The 13,318-nt window shown below is 35.1% G+C and overlaps 1 pseudogene; it reads right to left on the bottom strand.

Moving 5' to 3' along the window:
* LOC127437306 (protein fantom-like) overlaps nucleotides 1–13,318 on the bottom strand; it is a 30,785-nt pseudogene that overhangs the window by 15,652 nt on the left and 1,815 nt on the right.

The raw sequence follows: 13,318 nt of genomic DNA, 5'->3' as shown, positions 1-13,318 counted from the left end.
GCTATTGCTAGTCAGAGGCAGGTTGTATTAATGGGAAACGCATTCAACACAGAATTTCATAATTTTTATCAATTTTCTTGGAAGATAAATTTTAAATGCATCTATGTGCTAAAAGTGATTTTGTCAACTTTCCGGAGTACATTGGCTTATAGATGATCTCAAAGCTAACAAAACTAGAGCCAGAGTGTTTCTCCTCACCAGTGATGTTCTTATCAGAATCAGAATCAGCTTTATTGCCAGGTATGCTTACACATACAAGGAATTTGTCTTGGTGACAGAAGCTTCCAGTGCACAACAATACAATACAGCAACAAAACAGAGATAATAATAAAAAATAATAAAAAATAGAACAGAAAATAAAGTATACATAGAATACACAATAAGACACTATATATATATATATATATATATATATATATATATATATATATATATATATATATATATACAGTTGTGCTCAAAATTTGCATACCCTGGTGGAAATTGTGAAATTTTGGCAATGATTTTGAAAATATGACTGATCATGCAAAAAGCTGTCTTTTATTTAAGGGTAGTGATCATATATACTGGCAGACAATTTGCATTCTTCTGCACAAAAGCTACGCATGGGACGCTCTTGGACTTTCCAGCACGACAATGACCCTAAGCACAAGGCCAAGCTGACCCTCCAGTGGTTACAACAGAAAAAGGTGAAGGTTCTGGAGTGGCCATCACGGTCTCCTGACCTTAATATCATCAAGCCACTCTGGGAAGATCTCAAATGTGCGGTTCATGCAAGACGACCAAAGACTTTGCATGACCTGGAGGCATTTTGCCAAGACGAATGGGCAGTTATACCACCTGCAAGAATTTGGGGCCTCATAGACAACTATTACAAAAGACTGCACGCTGACATTGATGCTAAAGGGGACAATACACAGTATTAAGAACTAAGGGTATGCAGACTTTTGAACAGGGGTCATTTCATTTTTTTCTTTGTTGCCTTGTTTTGTTTTATGATTGTGCCGTTCTGTTATAACCTATAGAATATGAATATGAATCCCATAAGAAATCAAAGAAATGTGTTTTGCCTGCTCACTCATGTTTTGGTACATGGTACATATATTACCAATTCTCCAAGGGTATGCAAACTTTTGAGCACAACTATATATATATATATATATATATATATATATATATATATATATATATATATATATAGATATATACATACAGTTGCAATCAAAATTATTCAACCCCCCTGACCAGCAATACATTCTGGTGATGTGAATTAAAACACATCAATTAAAACCTCAGTAAACAGTCAAAGTAAGTTTTTAATACACATTTGAGTGATTTTGAGAACAAAGAGTTCAGTTTACCCAAATTTTAAAATAAAAAATAACTAATTCTCTCCACAAATGCCATGTCAAAAATATTCAACCCCCAAAGTCAATCATTTGTGGAGCATCCTTTATCCTTAATAACTGCAAATAAATGTTTCAGGTAAGTGCTCTCAGGCTTCGGACACCTCTCTATTAGAATTTTTACACATTTCTCATGAGCAAAAGCTTCCAGCTCATTGACATTCTTTGGTTTCTGTGCTGCCACTGCTTCCTTGAAATCCCAACAAAGGTTTGCAATGGGATTTTAATGATGGACTGAAAGGGCCATTTAAGGACATTCCACAACCTATCCCTGAACCAGATTTTGGACAACTTGGATATATCCTTGGTGTTATTGTCTTGCTGGAAAGTCCAGTGATCACAGAGCTTCAATTTACACACTTAAGGCATCACATTTTTCATGCCAAAATGGACTGATACCTGAAAGAATCCATGGAGTCAGTCACATATTCAGGATAGCCGTTTCCTGCAGCCGCAAAACACCTCTATAACAGGACTGACCCACCTCCATGCTTGACTGTGGGGATGGTGTCGTTCTTGTCATCACCTTGTCATCTTACTCCAGACATACTGCTGACCCATGGGTCTAAAACTCATTTTCAGTTTAGTGTCATACATCTATAAAACCTTCTTCCAGGACTCCACAGGTCTTTCCTACTTCTTTCCTATTACTTCTTGAATATTCAAGTCAAAATTTCCCTTGGTGAAGTTTTGCTTTCTTCCACACCCCAGGAAGGTTGCTGTTGTTCCATATTTAAAAAATGTATGAATGGTGCTGCCAGCTTTGTCTATTGGAAATTGAAGTGCCTTGGAAATGTACTTTTAGCCATGACCTTTCTTGTGTAATGAAATAACCTCCTCTATTAGCTTTTGAGACAGCTTATTTTTAATTGCATTTTTTGCATAGAAATACATTTTTGCTTACAACGCTAAACTTAAATTTAAAAAACTTAAATAAGTGCCATTGCAGATTGATGACTTAATTTTGTTTTAAAACAATTACTTGTGTAGCCTTACATATTTAAGAAACAGCTACATGCAATGCAACATGTTGAATAATTATGACATGGCTGTATTTAAAAAAAAAATCCTGCTATTTACAAATATTAGGTTATATATTCACACTATGACTTTGAATGTGTCACTCAACTGATATAGATGTAAAGTTTAAAAATTCTGGGTCATCAGAAAAGCTTACCTTTGTAAATCCTTACTGTTTTGGGGGGTTGAATAATTTCGATTGCAACTGTATATATATATATATATATATATATATATATATATATATATATATATATATATATATATATATACACACACACACAGTATATATACATAACAGAATCAGCTTTATTGCCAAGTATGCTTACACATACAAGGAATTTGTCTTGGTGACAGGAGCTTCCAGTGTACAACCATACAAAAACAATACAAAAACAGCAGCAAGACATAGATAATAATAAAAAATAAAAAATTATTATACACATACGTACATACACACACACACACACACACACACACACACAGACACACACATACATACATGCACACATACACATACGTAGTGCAAATCTAATACGAATCTGTTATCTGTTAAGTACAGTGCAAATACAATCTGTTATGTACATTGCAAATGTTTTTTGTTTTTTTTCCAGAGGAATGAAATGGCAGAAGAGGTTGGATGTGTTGGATAAATATAAAAAAGACTAAACTGTGTATTGCACATAGTTATTGCTCAATGGGGCAATTTAACGGTTCACGAGATGGATAGCCTGAGGGAAAAAACTGTTCCTGTGCCTGACGGTTCTGGAGCTCAGAGCTCTGAAGCGTCGGCCACAAGGCAACAGTTCAAAAAGGTAATGGGCAAGGTGAGTGGGGTCAAGAGTGATTTTTTCCAGCCTTTTTCCTCACTCTGGAAGTGTATAGTTCTTGAAGGGGTGGCAGGGGGCAACCAATAATCCTCTCAGCAGTTCGAACTGTTCTTTGTAGTCTTCTGATGTCTGATTTCGTAGCTGAACCAAACCAGACAGTTACTGAAGTGCAGAGGACAGACTCAATGACTGCGGAGTAGAACTGTATCAGCAGCACCTTATCATGGGCGAGTGAGATGAGCGGGACTCTGGCTTTCCCCAGATACATCTCATCTTCAACATCTAGATCATCAAACACATACAGCACCAGAACCTCTGACCTCAGGAACGCATCAAGCTCAGAGTTCATGGCCAAAGAGAAGACCATGTGATCTTCAAACTGCACTATATGATTGGTGTGTCGTGATCAGGGAAGTCGTAGAGTTTGTAGATGACGTAAGGGCTGGGTAAGCCCTTTGTCTTGCTAAAGCTCATTTCATAGCTAACATTTTATGTACCCTAAATAGACACCATTAAATAAAATTTTCACACGTTTTGCATAAATTTACAAAACAACATCTTGACTGGAAATGACACAATAAAAATATGAAAACCATATGTTTAATATTTTATCTTAAGCATGTTCTTTACACTTACAGGTACAAAAGCTTTATTAGTGGCCAAGTTGTTAGTCATTGCAGTGCAGCTGAGGGCCATAATTTATGTAAAATTGACAATTAAAAACTGAAATCATTTTCACATAATAATTATTAAAATTGTTTATTTCACTCTTTATTTAGATTATTCTAGATTTAAAAATTAAATAACATTTTTATGATGGATTTACATAATTTAATATTGAAAAGCTGAAATCTGTTTTCAATAAAAAAATCAACCCCCTAAATGGTGCCTGTAGTTGGAAAAAACTAAAAAACCTTGAATTACGTTTATTTTTCTTCCCCCATTGGCAAATTGTTTCTTCTTGTTTAAAGCATAGACTGATTTTTTTTTTTTATTTATTTTTTTTATTTATTTTTTTTTTTTTTGTCTTTTTGTTTTGTTTTTGTTAGGTTTATGTGTAAAACAAAAAAAATTTCAAATAATTGCCAATGGGATAAAAAAAAGATTAAACTTAATTCAAGAAGTATTCTTTGAAAACTTTAATATTGTGAAACCTACTACATGTATGCAATGTAAATTTATCTGGTTTTAAGGAGGTTTAGATATTGTTACTACAAGGTCCGTACAAAACTACAGATTAAACATCTTTACTAAGCCATAAATGTGATTGTAAACAGTACATGGCTATCTCTCATGCTTGTGTTGATGTATCCGAGTGCTTTGACTCTCTCTTTATAAAGGCGAATGGCCTGTTCCATGGGAACCCTGAGTTTGAGCCAGTACTCGAGAGTATCAAACACCTGGATTTCCTCTGAAATACCTACAAACACATGAAAATGAAAGTCAAACAACGAAATCTAACATTACACAGCTTCACAAGAATATAACTACTGAACTAATGATAAGGATATTGTTAGGATAGGAATTGTGTGATAGCAAGTTTAGTGCTAGTTTCACAAAGAACCAAGAAACAAGCTCTCTTAAAAACAGCAATAAACTTATATTTAGCCATTTAGTTGGTTTGGCCTATATATTGGTTATTCCAATAACATGCCTGTTTTTGCTGATTATCAGTATAAAAATTAGTATCAAAAGAAGCTTACACAGGAATAAACCCACTGAATCACATGAGCCTGGTTTCCCCCACAGTTATTTTTCTCTATTAACTAACATCTTATTAGGGCCTGAGCACCGACGGTGCGAGGACCCTATTGTTCTTCTAGGCGTTTATTATTTTTTTCCCAAATGAATCGCATTTTTGAGGGCCTAAACATACTCGAAAACTCATGAAACTTTGCACACACATCAGAAGTGGTGAAAATGTACATCTGATATGGGTTTCAGAATTAGGTGTGGCAAAATGGCTCGATAGTGCCACCTACAAACTTTCAACGATGTGTGCTTTACGCTACTTTTCACCTACATATACAAAAATCGGTACATATGTGTAACATGCCAATACCTAAAGAAATGTCTCTTGGACCCATGCCATAAACTCAACAGGAAGTCAGCCATTTTAGTTTTTCTCTTAAATTTTTGCTCAGTTTTTGCCATTTCTAGGCCTCGTACTTTAACGAACTCTAACGAACGAAGCTTTTGAGTTTTCACTGCACGGCATGGCCGTGACAGTCTGAAAAATTTTGATGTTTTGCCATGAAAAAGGAAGTTGCTATAACTCCTACATACAATGTCCAATCTGCCCCAAACTTCACATTTGATAATAGTCCCAGCCTGAATACATCTACATGCAAATATTCAGTTATAGTCATAGCGCCAGCTACTGGCAACAGCCAATTCCAGGTCTTGTACTTTAACAAACTCCTGCCAGAGATTTAATCAGATCAACATTATATTTAGTCATTCTTAATCTAAAGGCCTTGGTGATGTTAAATTGCGAAGCTTTTGAGTTTTCGTTGAAGGGCGTGTCCGTGGCAGCCTGACAAAGTTTGGTATGAAACGAGTCACATTTTTGAGGCCTAAACATGCTCGAAAACTCATGAAACTTTGCACACATCTCTAAAGTGGGGAAAAATTACATCTGATACTGGTTTTAGAATTAATTGTGGAAAAATGGCTCAATAGCGCCACCTACAAAATTTCAACAAAGCAGCCCTCACACCACGTTTCACCTACACGTAAGAAAATTGGTAGGGATATGTAACATGTCAACACGTACAAAAAACGTCTCTTAGAACCATATCCTAAACCCAACAGGAAGTCAGCCACTGTGATTTTTCTCCAACGTGCACCAGGGTGCGAGGGCCCGTTCATCGCTGCTTGCAGCCTTAATGGAGTTTTGTGTTCCTTGCCACATTCGCCTTTGGCTTGCTCACTGGAGGTACAAAATCTACAGTCACGTTTTTCTACCAATAGTTTAGTTGGTTTGGCCTTTATATCGGTTATACAGATAACATGCACGTTTGGCTGATTATCGGTATAGAAATGAGTGTGAACAGAAGTTTACACAGAAATAAACCCACGGTGTCTGCTCTGAAATCTACCAATGGTTTAGTTGACTTGGTCTATATATCGGTCATTCAATAACATGCCCGTTTGGCTGATTATCGGTATAAAATTGAGTGTGAACAGAAGTTTACACAGAAGTTAACCCACTATATCTACTAAAATCTACCAATAGTTTAGTTGGTTTGGTCTTAATATCGGTTAATATCGGTTATACCGATAAAATGTCCGTTTGGCTGATTATCAGTATAAAAAATTAATGTAAACATAAGTTTCCAGAAGTAAACCCACTGTGTCTGCTCCAAAATCTACCAGTACTTTAATTGGTTTGGACTATATATCGGTCATACTGATAACATGCCCGTTTGGCCTATTATCTGTATAAAAATTAAGTAAACCCACACTGTGTCCACTCCAAAATCTACCAATAGCTGTGTCACAATGCACATTTTCTTTTTTCAAACATTGTTGAGTAAATTTTGAGAAATATTATGTATAAAACAGGTAAATTTACACAAAGGTACAAATATTCTCATTTGCCATTATTAATGTATTTCATCATATACACTGGCTTTATGTCAGCTATCAGCCACACTGCTGTCTTAGTGGCTTAAAATGGATTAGAATAACATGACATAACTAATTAATGACAGAATTATTATTTTTGGCTTAGTAATATCGGTTTCATCCACTGAAAAACCCATATTGGTTGACGTCACTTGAAATATGTTCTTTACACCAATAACAGCAGATGGCCAATGGACTCTCCAACTAACTTTATGGTACCAAACACCTTCCCATCTCATTCCAGCAGCTGATTTAACCTGAGCTGACCAGCAGCAACCGTACAGAAGCTCATGCCCTCAGCCAGCTGAATCTCTACAGTGACAGAGCTGGCATGGAGATAGTTTAAGAAGAGCTCGTCAACCCTCATGAGATACTGAGACGTGAAGCTGTATGCTGGATGAGCACCATGAACCACAGCTGTGGACTGCAGTTCAAAGTCATAAAACCTTCTAGTTTCTTTATCTTGGCAGCTCTCATGTCCAGAAGTTGAGCCAGTTTTTCCGATTTCAATTCTTGTTCAAGTTTTAGATCATCCATCTTACGAGTGACCGCTTCAACCTCCGCCTACAAAAACACAGACCTTTAAAGGGGGATAGCACCACTTTTAACCCTTACAGAGTAGGGTTAGCACTGCTTTTGTGGTGGTAAACCTGGATTGTGGTGCCAAATGTATACAGTGTGAAATGGTGCCATATTAGAATGTAACAGCCAGTTTCTTTTAGCAAAAGACATTTAGAAAGTGAACAGAAATATGCAAATAAGAATGTTATCCCAGTGTTAAATCCTATAATTTCTAACCTAGGGTAAAGTATGAACAGTGTGAAACATGGACAAGAGTTTAGGCAAGAAAAAAGGATTTAGGGTTTAGAATGATCCTGGGTTAACAATTTCAAGGGTAAAAAGCCCATATGAGAAATATCTGGCAAAAGATATTCTTTATTGAAGGGCTTTAATTAATCTCACAAAGAAATGTCCAGGTTATATATTACCTCAATATCAAATAATTAAAAAAAAAGAAATCATATTTTCCATAAACAATCTTAGCCTGGGTTGAGCCATTAAGATTTTTTTGAATTGAGACACTAAAATACACATTACAATAATGCAAAAAATCTTATTATAACTGCAATATGGTAATGAAAATCATTCTGTGTACATAAAATGATTTGAACAGCATACATAAAATTCAATATAAAAAATACAACATGATGTATTAATCCAAAATACAATAATAAAAAAAAATTCAGAATTTTCTTTTGCCTTACAGTAACAAGAATTAGATTTATTTTTGCATTATGGTAATGAATAAATTTTTTTTTTTTTTTTTTTTACATAACCGTAATAAGAATGGGATTCTTTTTTGCATCATGGTAATGAGAATGAGAGTTTTTGTGTACCTCGCTAATGAGAATTAGGTGCTTAATTGTCATGAATATACAGTAATGTCACAATGCAAAGAATCTTCATGGTCCTGATTTTGGGGTGAAATATGACCTGGATATGTTCTTGACAGTTTTTGTCAGATTCACCCAGACAGTGATAGTCATGAAGATTATAAAAGTCAGTGGACTATCAGAGCAGGTAATGTTCATCACCTGATAGTCTTTATTGATCTTGTATTGGATGATGAGCATGTTTCTAGTCTTCTCCACCTCTTAAACGGTCTCTCTGTAGCAAGGACGCCGAGGCAGGTGTGTTAAGATCCATGTGCAGTTTTAATAACAGTATAAATAGTAAAACAAAGTAGCAAAATAAAGGGAAAACAAAAAGGCAGGCAAAGGTTCGGTACACAGGCAGACAGTCCAGAAAGGCAAACCAAGTAAATCCGAGAGGCTGAGGGGTAATCCAATAAACAGACAATACATCCACTAAACTCACAAGCAGGCTGGGAAATACGAGGAACAGGCAGGAGTCAAAACACAAGGTAAATACCGCTCAGAAATGTTGACAAGGCAAACAAGACTTCGCAATGAATGCGAGAAAACCGGGAACTTAAATAACAGGATTAAATGTGAAACAGGTGTGAGAGTAATCAGTCTGAACAAAGGATTATGGGAAATATAGTTCGTGAGAAGTTAGTACTCTGGGGATGGCGACCTCTGGCGGCATACAGGAGAGGTAGCAGGCGCCACAGGTGTAACACTCAGCATGAGTGGCCTGCAGTTCCCTCAGAGAATGTTACAAATCCTCCTTCACTTTCTTCTCAACCTTCTCTAGGAAACCCAGATCTCCACTCTTCTGACTCCTGCACGCCTACACAGAGATTTAAAATAATACAAATAAAAAAACAATGACAGTTTCTTTAAAAATGTCAAAAATAGATGCCATATCTTGGCAACTTGTTGTAGTTTCTTGATAGTTTCTAATCTAAAGTACTTACCTTTATGAGCATCAGAGCTTCACTGAGTTCTGCAGCATCTATTTCACTGTCCTGTAGAGAGCACAATCAGACTCAAGCATCAAAGTGTAACAAATAAAATAGCCAATATTTCTCTCAAAATTATTAGTTATTTAAAAAGTAATTCTTTGGACATTTTCATAAAGGAAAAGTTAACCCAAAATGAAAATTAAGTCCAAATTTGTGTATATTAAAATATGGGACATTATGTTGAGTTACGTGACATGTGAAATCCAGTGGCGCTTGGCTAGCTACTGCAGGAAGATTTTCAGTGAATAACGACTTGAATTTTGGTCTGTTCCTCACACAAAGCTATCATTAGACTTTAGAAGTCTTGGAATATAACACATGGGTTGTTTGGATACTTTAATGATATTTTTGTGGTGCTTTTTGTCCTTTAATAGCCCCTGGTCACTATCTGCTTTCACTGTATGGAAAAGAGCTGCATAAAGAATCTTAAAAATTTCTCCTGTGCTCCATAAAGTAAAGAAAGTCATACAAGTTTGAAACAGCATGAATCGTTCATAAATGATGACAAATTTTCATTTTTGGTCAAAATATTCCTTTAAATGACTCTCCATTTTCCTCTTCTGCAACAACTAATGCATTTTACCTTGGTAAAGAACTTCATCCGGTCTTTAATTTCATCCAGTTGTTGTTTCTGCTAGAGAAAACGCAACTGAAGCTGTTTGTTTTCTTGCATCAGATTTTCATTCAAATTTTCAGAGAGAATAAAATAATGATAAGTCTCACACATCAGTAGTTTTAACACACCTAATGTAATGTGTTCAGTTACCTCTCTCTGCCTTGATCTTATCCAGTATCTGTTTTTTATCAATGAGGTCAGATTTTAACGCCATCTCCAGTTGAGCGATCTGCAGTTTGAGCTGCTGTTCTCTCGTCTACCATTTCTGCTCCAGACTCACATCAAAAGTACTGATACAACAGAATAATTAATAAACACATATTCAGTGAAAGCATGTTCCTTTGAAATCAAAACTGGAGTTAGTTCATGTCTGTGGTAATTTGAGGTCATCTATATGCAAACGTTCTCTTAAAAGTTGTCAAAATAACATTTTAGCAGATTAAAAATGTAAAATTTACAGTCTTTCTCTTCCAGGAAAATGAGCCCAAAATATTTATGACTAATCTTGTAAATAGAGGTATATAGCTGAGAAGTAAACGATTAAGCTATGTAAGCTATTAGCAATTTAAACAAAAGGATGTGGCCTTTGGTATGTACTGTCATTGAGTCTTTAACAAGAGTTTTACATTTAGACAATATGTCATAAGTTGAGGAAAAAATATTTGTTTGGACTTTCGTATGAATTTTAATTTTTTAATTGTTAAATGTAGAGAAGGCAAAGCTTTTACCATCTTACCTTTTAACTAATTTATCACAGTTTTTTTTTTGAGAAAGCCTCTCTGCTTTTCCAAGTCTTCAATTCGATCTTGTAACTGTGAACAGAAAATGTTTTAAGCTTTTAAAACTATTATTTACTTACCTTTAAATGAATTAATTACCTTAAAAACATTTTTAATACAAATTGGCTGATATTTCATGGCTTAAGACTATAAAAACTTCTTATTGCCACAATTATATTCTATTACAATATATTCTATTATATTATGTTGTGTCATATTATATTATATTATTACTAGGGCTGTCGATTTAATGTGTTAATTCAATGTGATTAATTCTATAAAAAATAACAAAAATAATAAATTACAAAAATTGTGCAATTAATCATGTCCCCAGACTGTAATAAGGAATATTTCATTGCAGCAATTCAAGTTTGAAGTACCATCTGTTTTCAGCAGGGGGCAGTATGTGAAACTCCAGCTGTACAGAGAACAACAAACCACACTTACCGACAGCAGACAGAACAAGATGAGAACACGTTCTTGTGTTCAAACACAGCTTGATGAAGCACAAATCCTGATGCAGGGATCTCAAGACGTGTTTCTCTAAGTTTCAAACTACGTTTAACTTCACACAGTGACCTAAAGAAGGTATGTTTATGATGCGACACAACCAAAGTGAGACGCTCTTAAAGTGTTTGTCTGAAGCATGTGTACAGTGACGTGTCCTTAGACAAGCCCTTACAATAAATCTATCTCAAACTGATTGACGAATTCAATTGTAAATGGATTGCCGTGAACTGTAGGCCAATGATAGACTTATGTTCAATAATATTGAAATATTGTATATAATATTGACAATATAATAGATTCTAAAGCAACTTTTTGTCTTATCAATGCTTTACTCGTCTCCCACAATGCAATGCATTTTAATTATCTGAATTATCACTTTTTATCATATATTTTATTTATAATATTTTAAATCTAACAATTTATAATTTTTTAATCATTATATATTGAATTATTGTCATTTGAGGGTTTTCTCAGCAAATATTTACATATGCGATTAATTGCAATTAATTTGATTAATCGCCATACCATGTAATTATTAGATAAAAAACTGTAATCGATTGACAGCCCTAATTATTACATACTGTACCTGCATTCAAGTAATGCCTATGTTTCCTTGCATTGTTGTAATGTTGTTGCACTATGAAATGTTTATCATTCTGTGAATAAAGTATGACATCAGTTGTACCTCGAGAGAGTCTCTGCTCTAGAGTTCTGGATTGCATCTGTCTCCAGTTGTAAAGTCTTCAGTCTCTCCTCCTTCAGCTGTCTGCTCACTTCATCCACCTTCACCAGCGCTGCATCATGACGGCCTTCAGAGTCTTCACACTCCACACAAATCACCACACACACAGTACCTGCTATTGACATTAGCACCAGCAGAGGGCTGAGAAAACCTTTACAATACTGCACCATAAATCACACTAATCAGCTGTTGTGGCGACAAAAAAAAATATTTACTGAAACATATTCATATTGACTTATTTTAAAGAACCAAGCTGTTTAGACTAAACCAATGATGAAAATAGGATTACTTATTATACAGTATAACATGTGCTCGTGATATAATGGCATCAAGACATCAAGCTAAAATAATACTTGGGAAACTAAAATAGGCTGAAAAGAGTCTAGTATTTTTATATTTCGGCTTTAATGCTTTCACCTCCTGTTGCTGCAGAAATCTGCCCTCCAGCACTGTGAGTGTGTTTGCTTTCTCTGCCAGCTGCTTCTGTAGCTTTATTATCTCCACATTATCCTGTATAGTCAACCTAAAAAACAAATATCACATCAGTACAAGAGATTTTGTAATTAAATCTCCTCTTTCAGAGCAGTTCCTGTGCAGAATAAGAGCTGGAGTAGAGTAGACAGTGTTTAGAAGAAAACCATGAAAATCTAAAAAAAGTTAAATGAACATAAACCACTTCAAAAATTACGACTGTCCTACAGTTGTGGCGTCATTTACACCACACCAAACAATTTTTCCCCTAGTAAAGTTTGTTCAAATGTGTTCTTGTTAACCAAGTGGACAAAAGTGTCAGTGAAAAGCATGTTTGAGATGAAATATGAGACAAGTGATGTTTGAAGGAAACAAAATAATATATATATATATATATATATATATATATATATATATATATATATATATATATATATGGGTAAATATCACTTGTGAGCAGAATATTTTTATTGGGCGTCTTTTCCAATCAAGCTGTAATTTTCAACCCAGTCTCACAGAAACAACGCTACTATAACTACAACTGACTTTACATGCCGCGTTCTACATTTCGCAGCAGTTTCCAGGTGAAATGAACATAGACACAAATCACGAGTGCAGTGGCTGATTAGGACTTTATAAACACTTATTTTTCACTGATATGTTATGATATCAAAACACTTTCACTAGAACGCATCTTTTGAAAAATTATACATTTTAACACTTGTATTACAGACCCAACTACATTTACACACTTATTCCAATGTGATTAGTTTGCGCAGTAGACCCAACTACATTTACACACTTATTCCAATGTGATTAGTTTGCGCAGTAGCTCACCTGATAGAGTGATGGACTTTGGACTTGGAAGACCGCGATTCGAGCTAAG

The sequence above is a fragment of the Myxocyprinus asiaticus genome, chromosome 48 (genome assembly GCF_019703515.2).
Source record: "Myxocyprinus asiaticus isolate MX2 ecotype Aquarium Trade chromosome 48, UBuf_Myxa_2, whole genome shotgun sequence".
Classification (NCBI taxonomy): domain Eukaryota; kingdom Metazoa; phylum Chordata; class Actinopteri; order Cypriniformes; family Catostomidae; genus Myxocyprinus; species Myxocyprinus asiaticus.
This window is presented reverse-complemented; position numbering and strand designations above follow the sequence as displayed.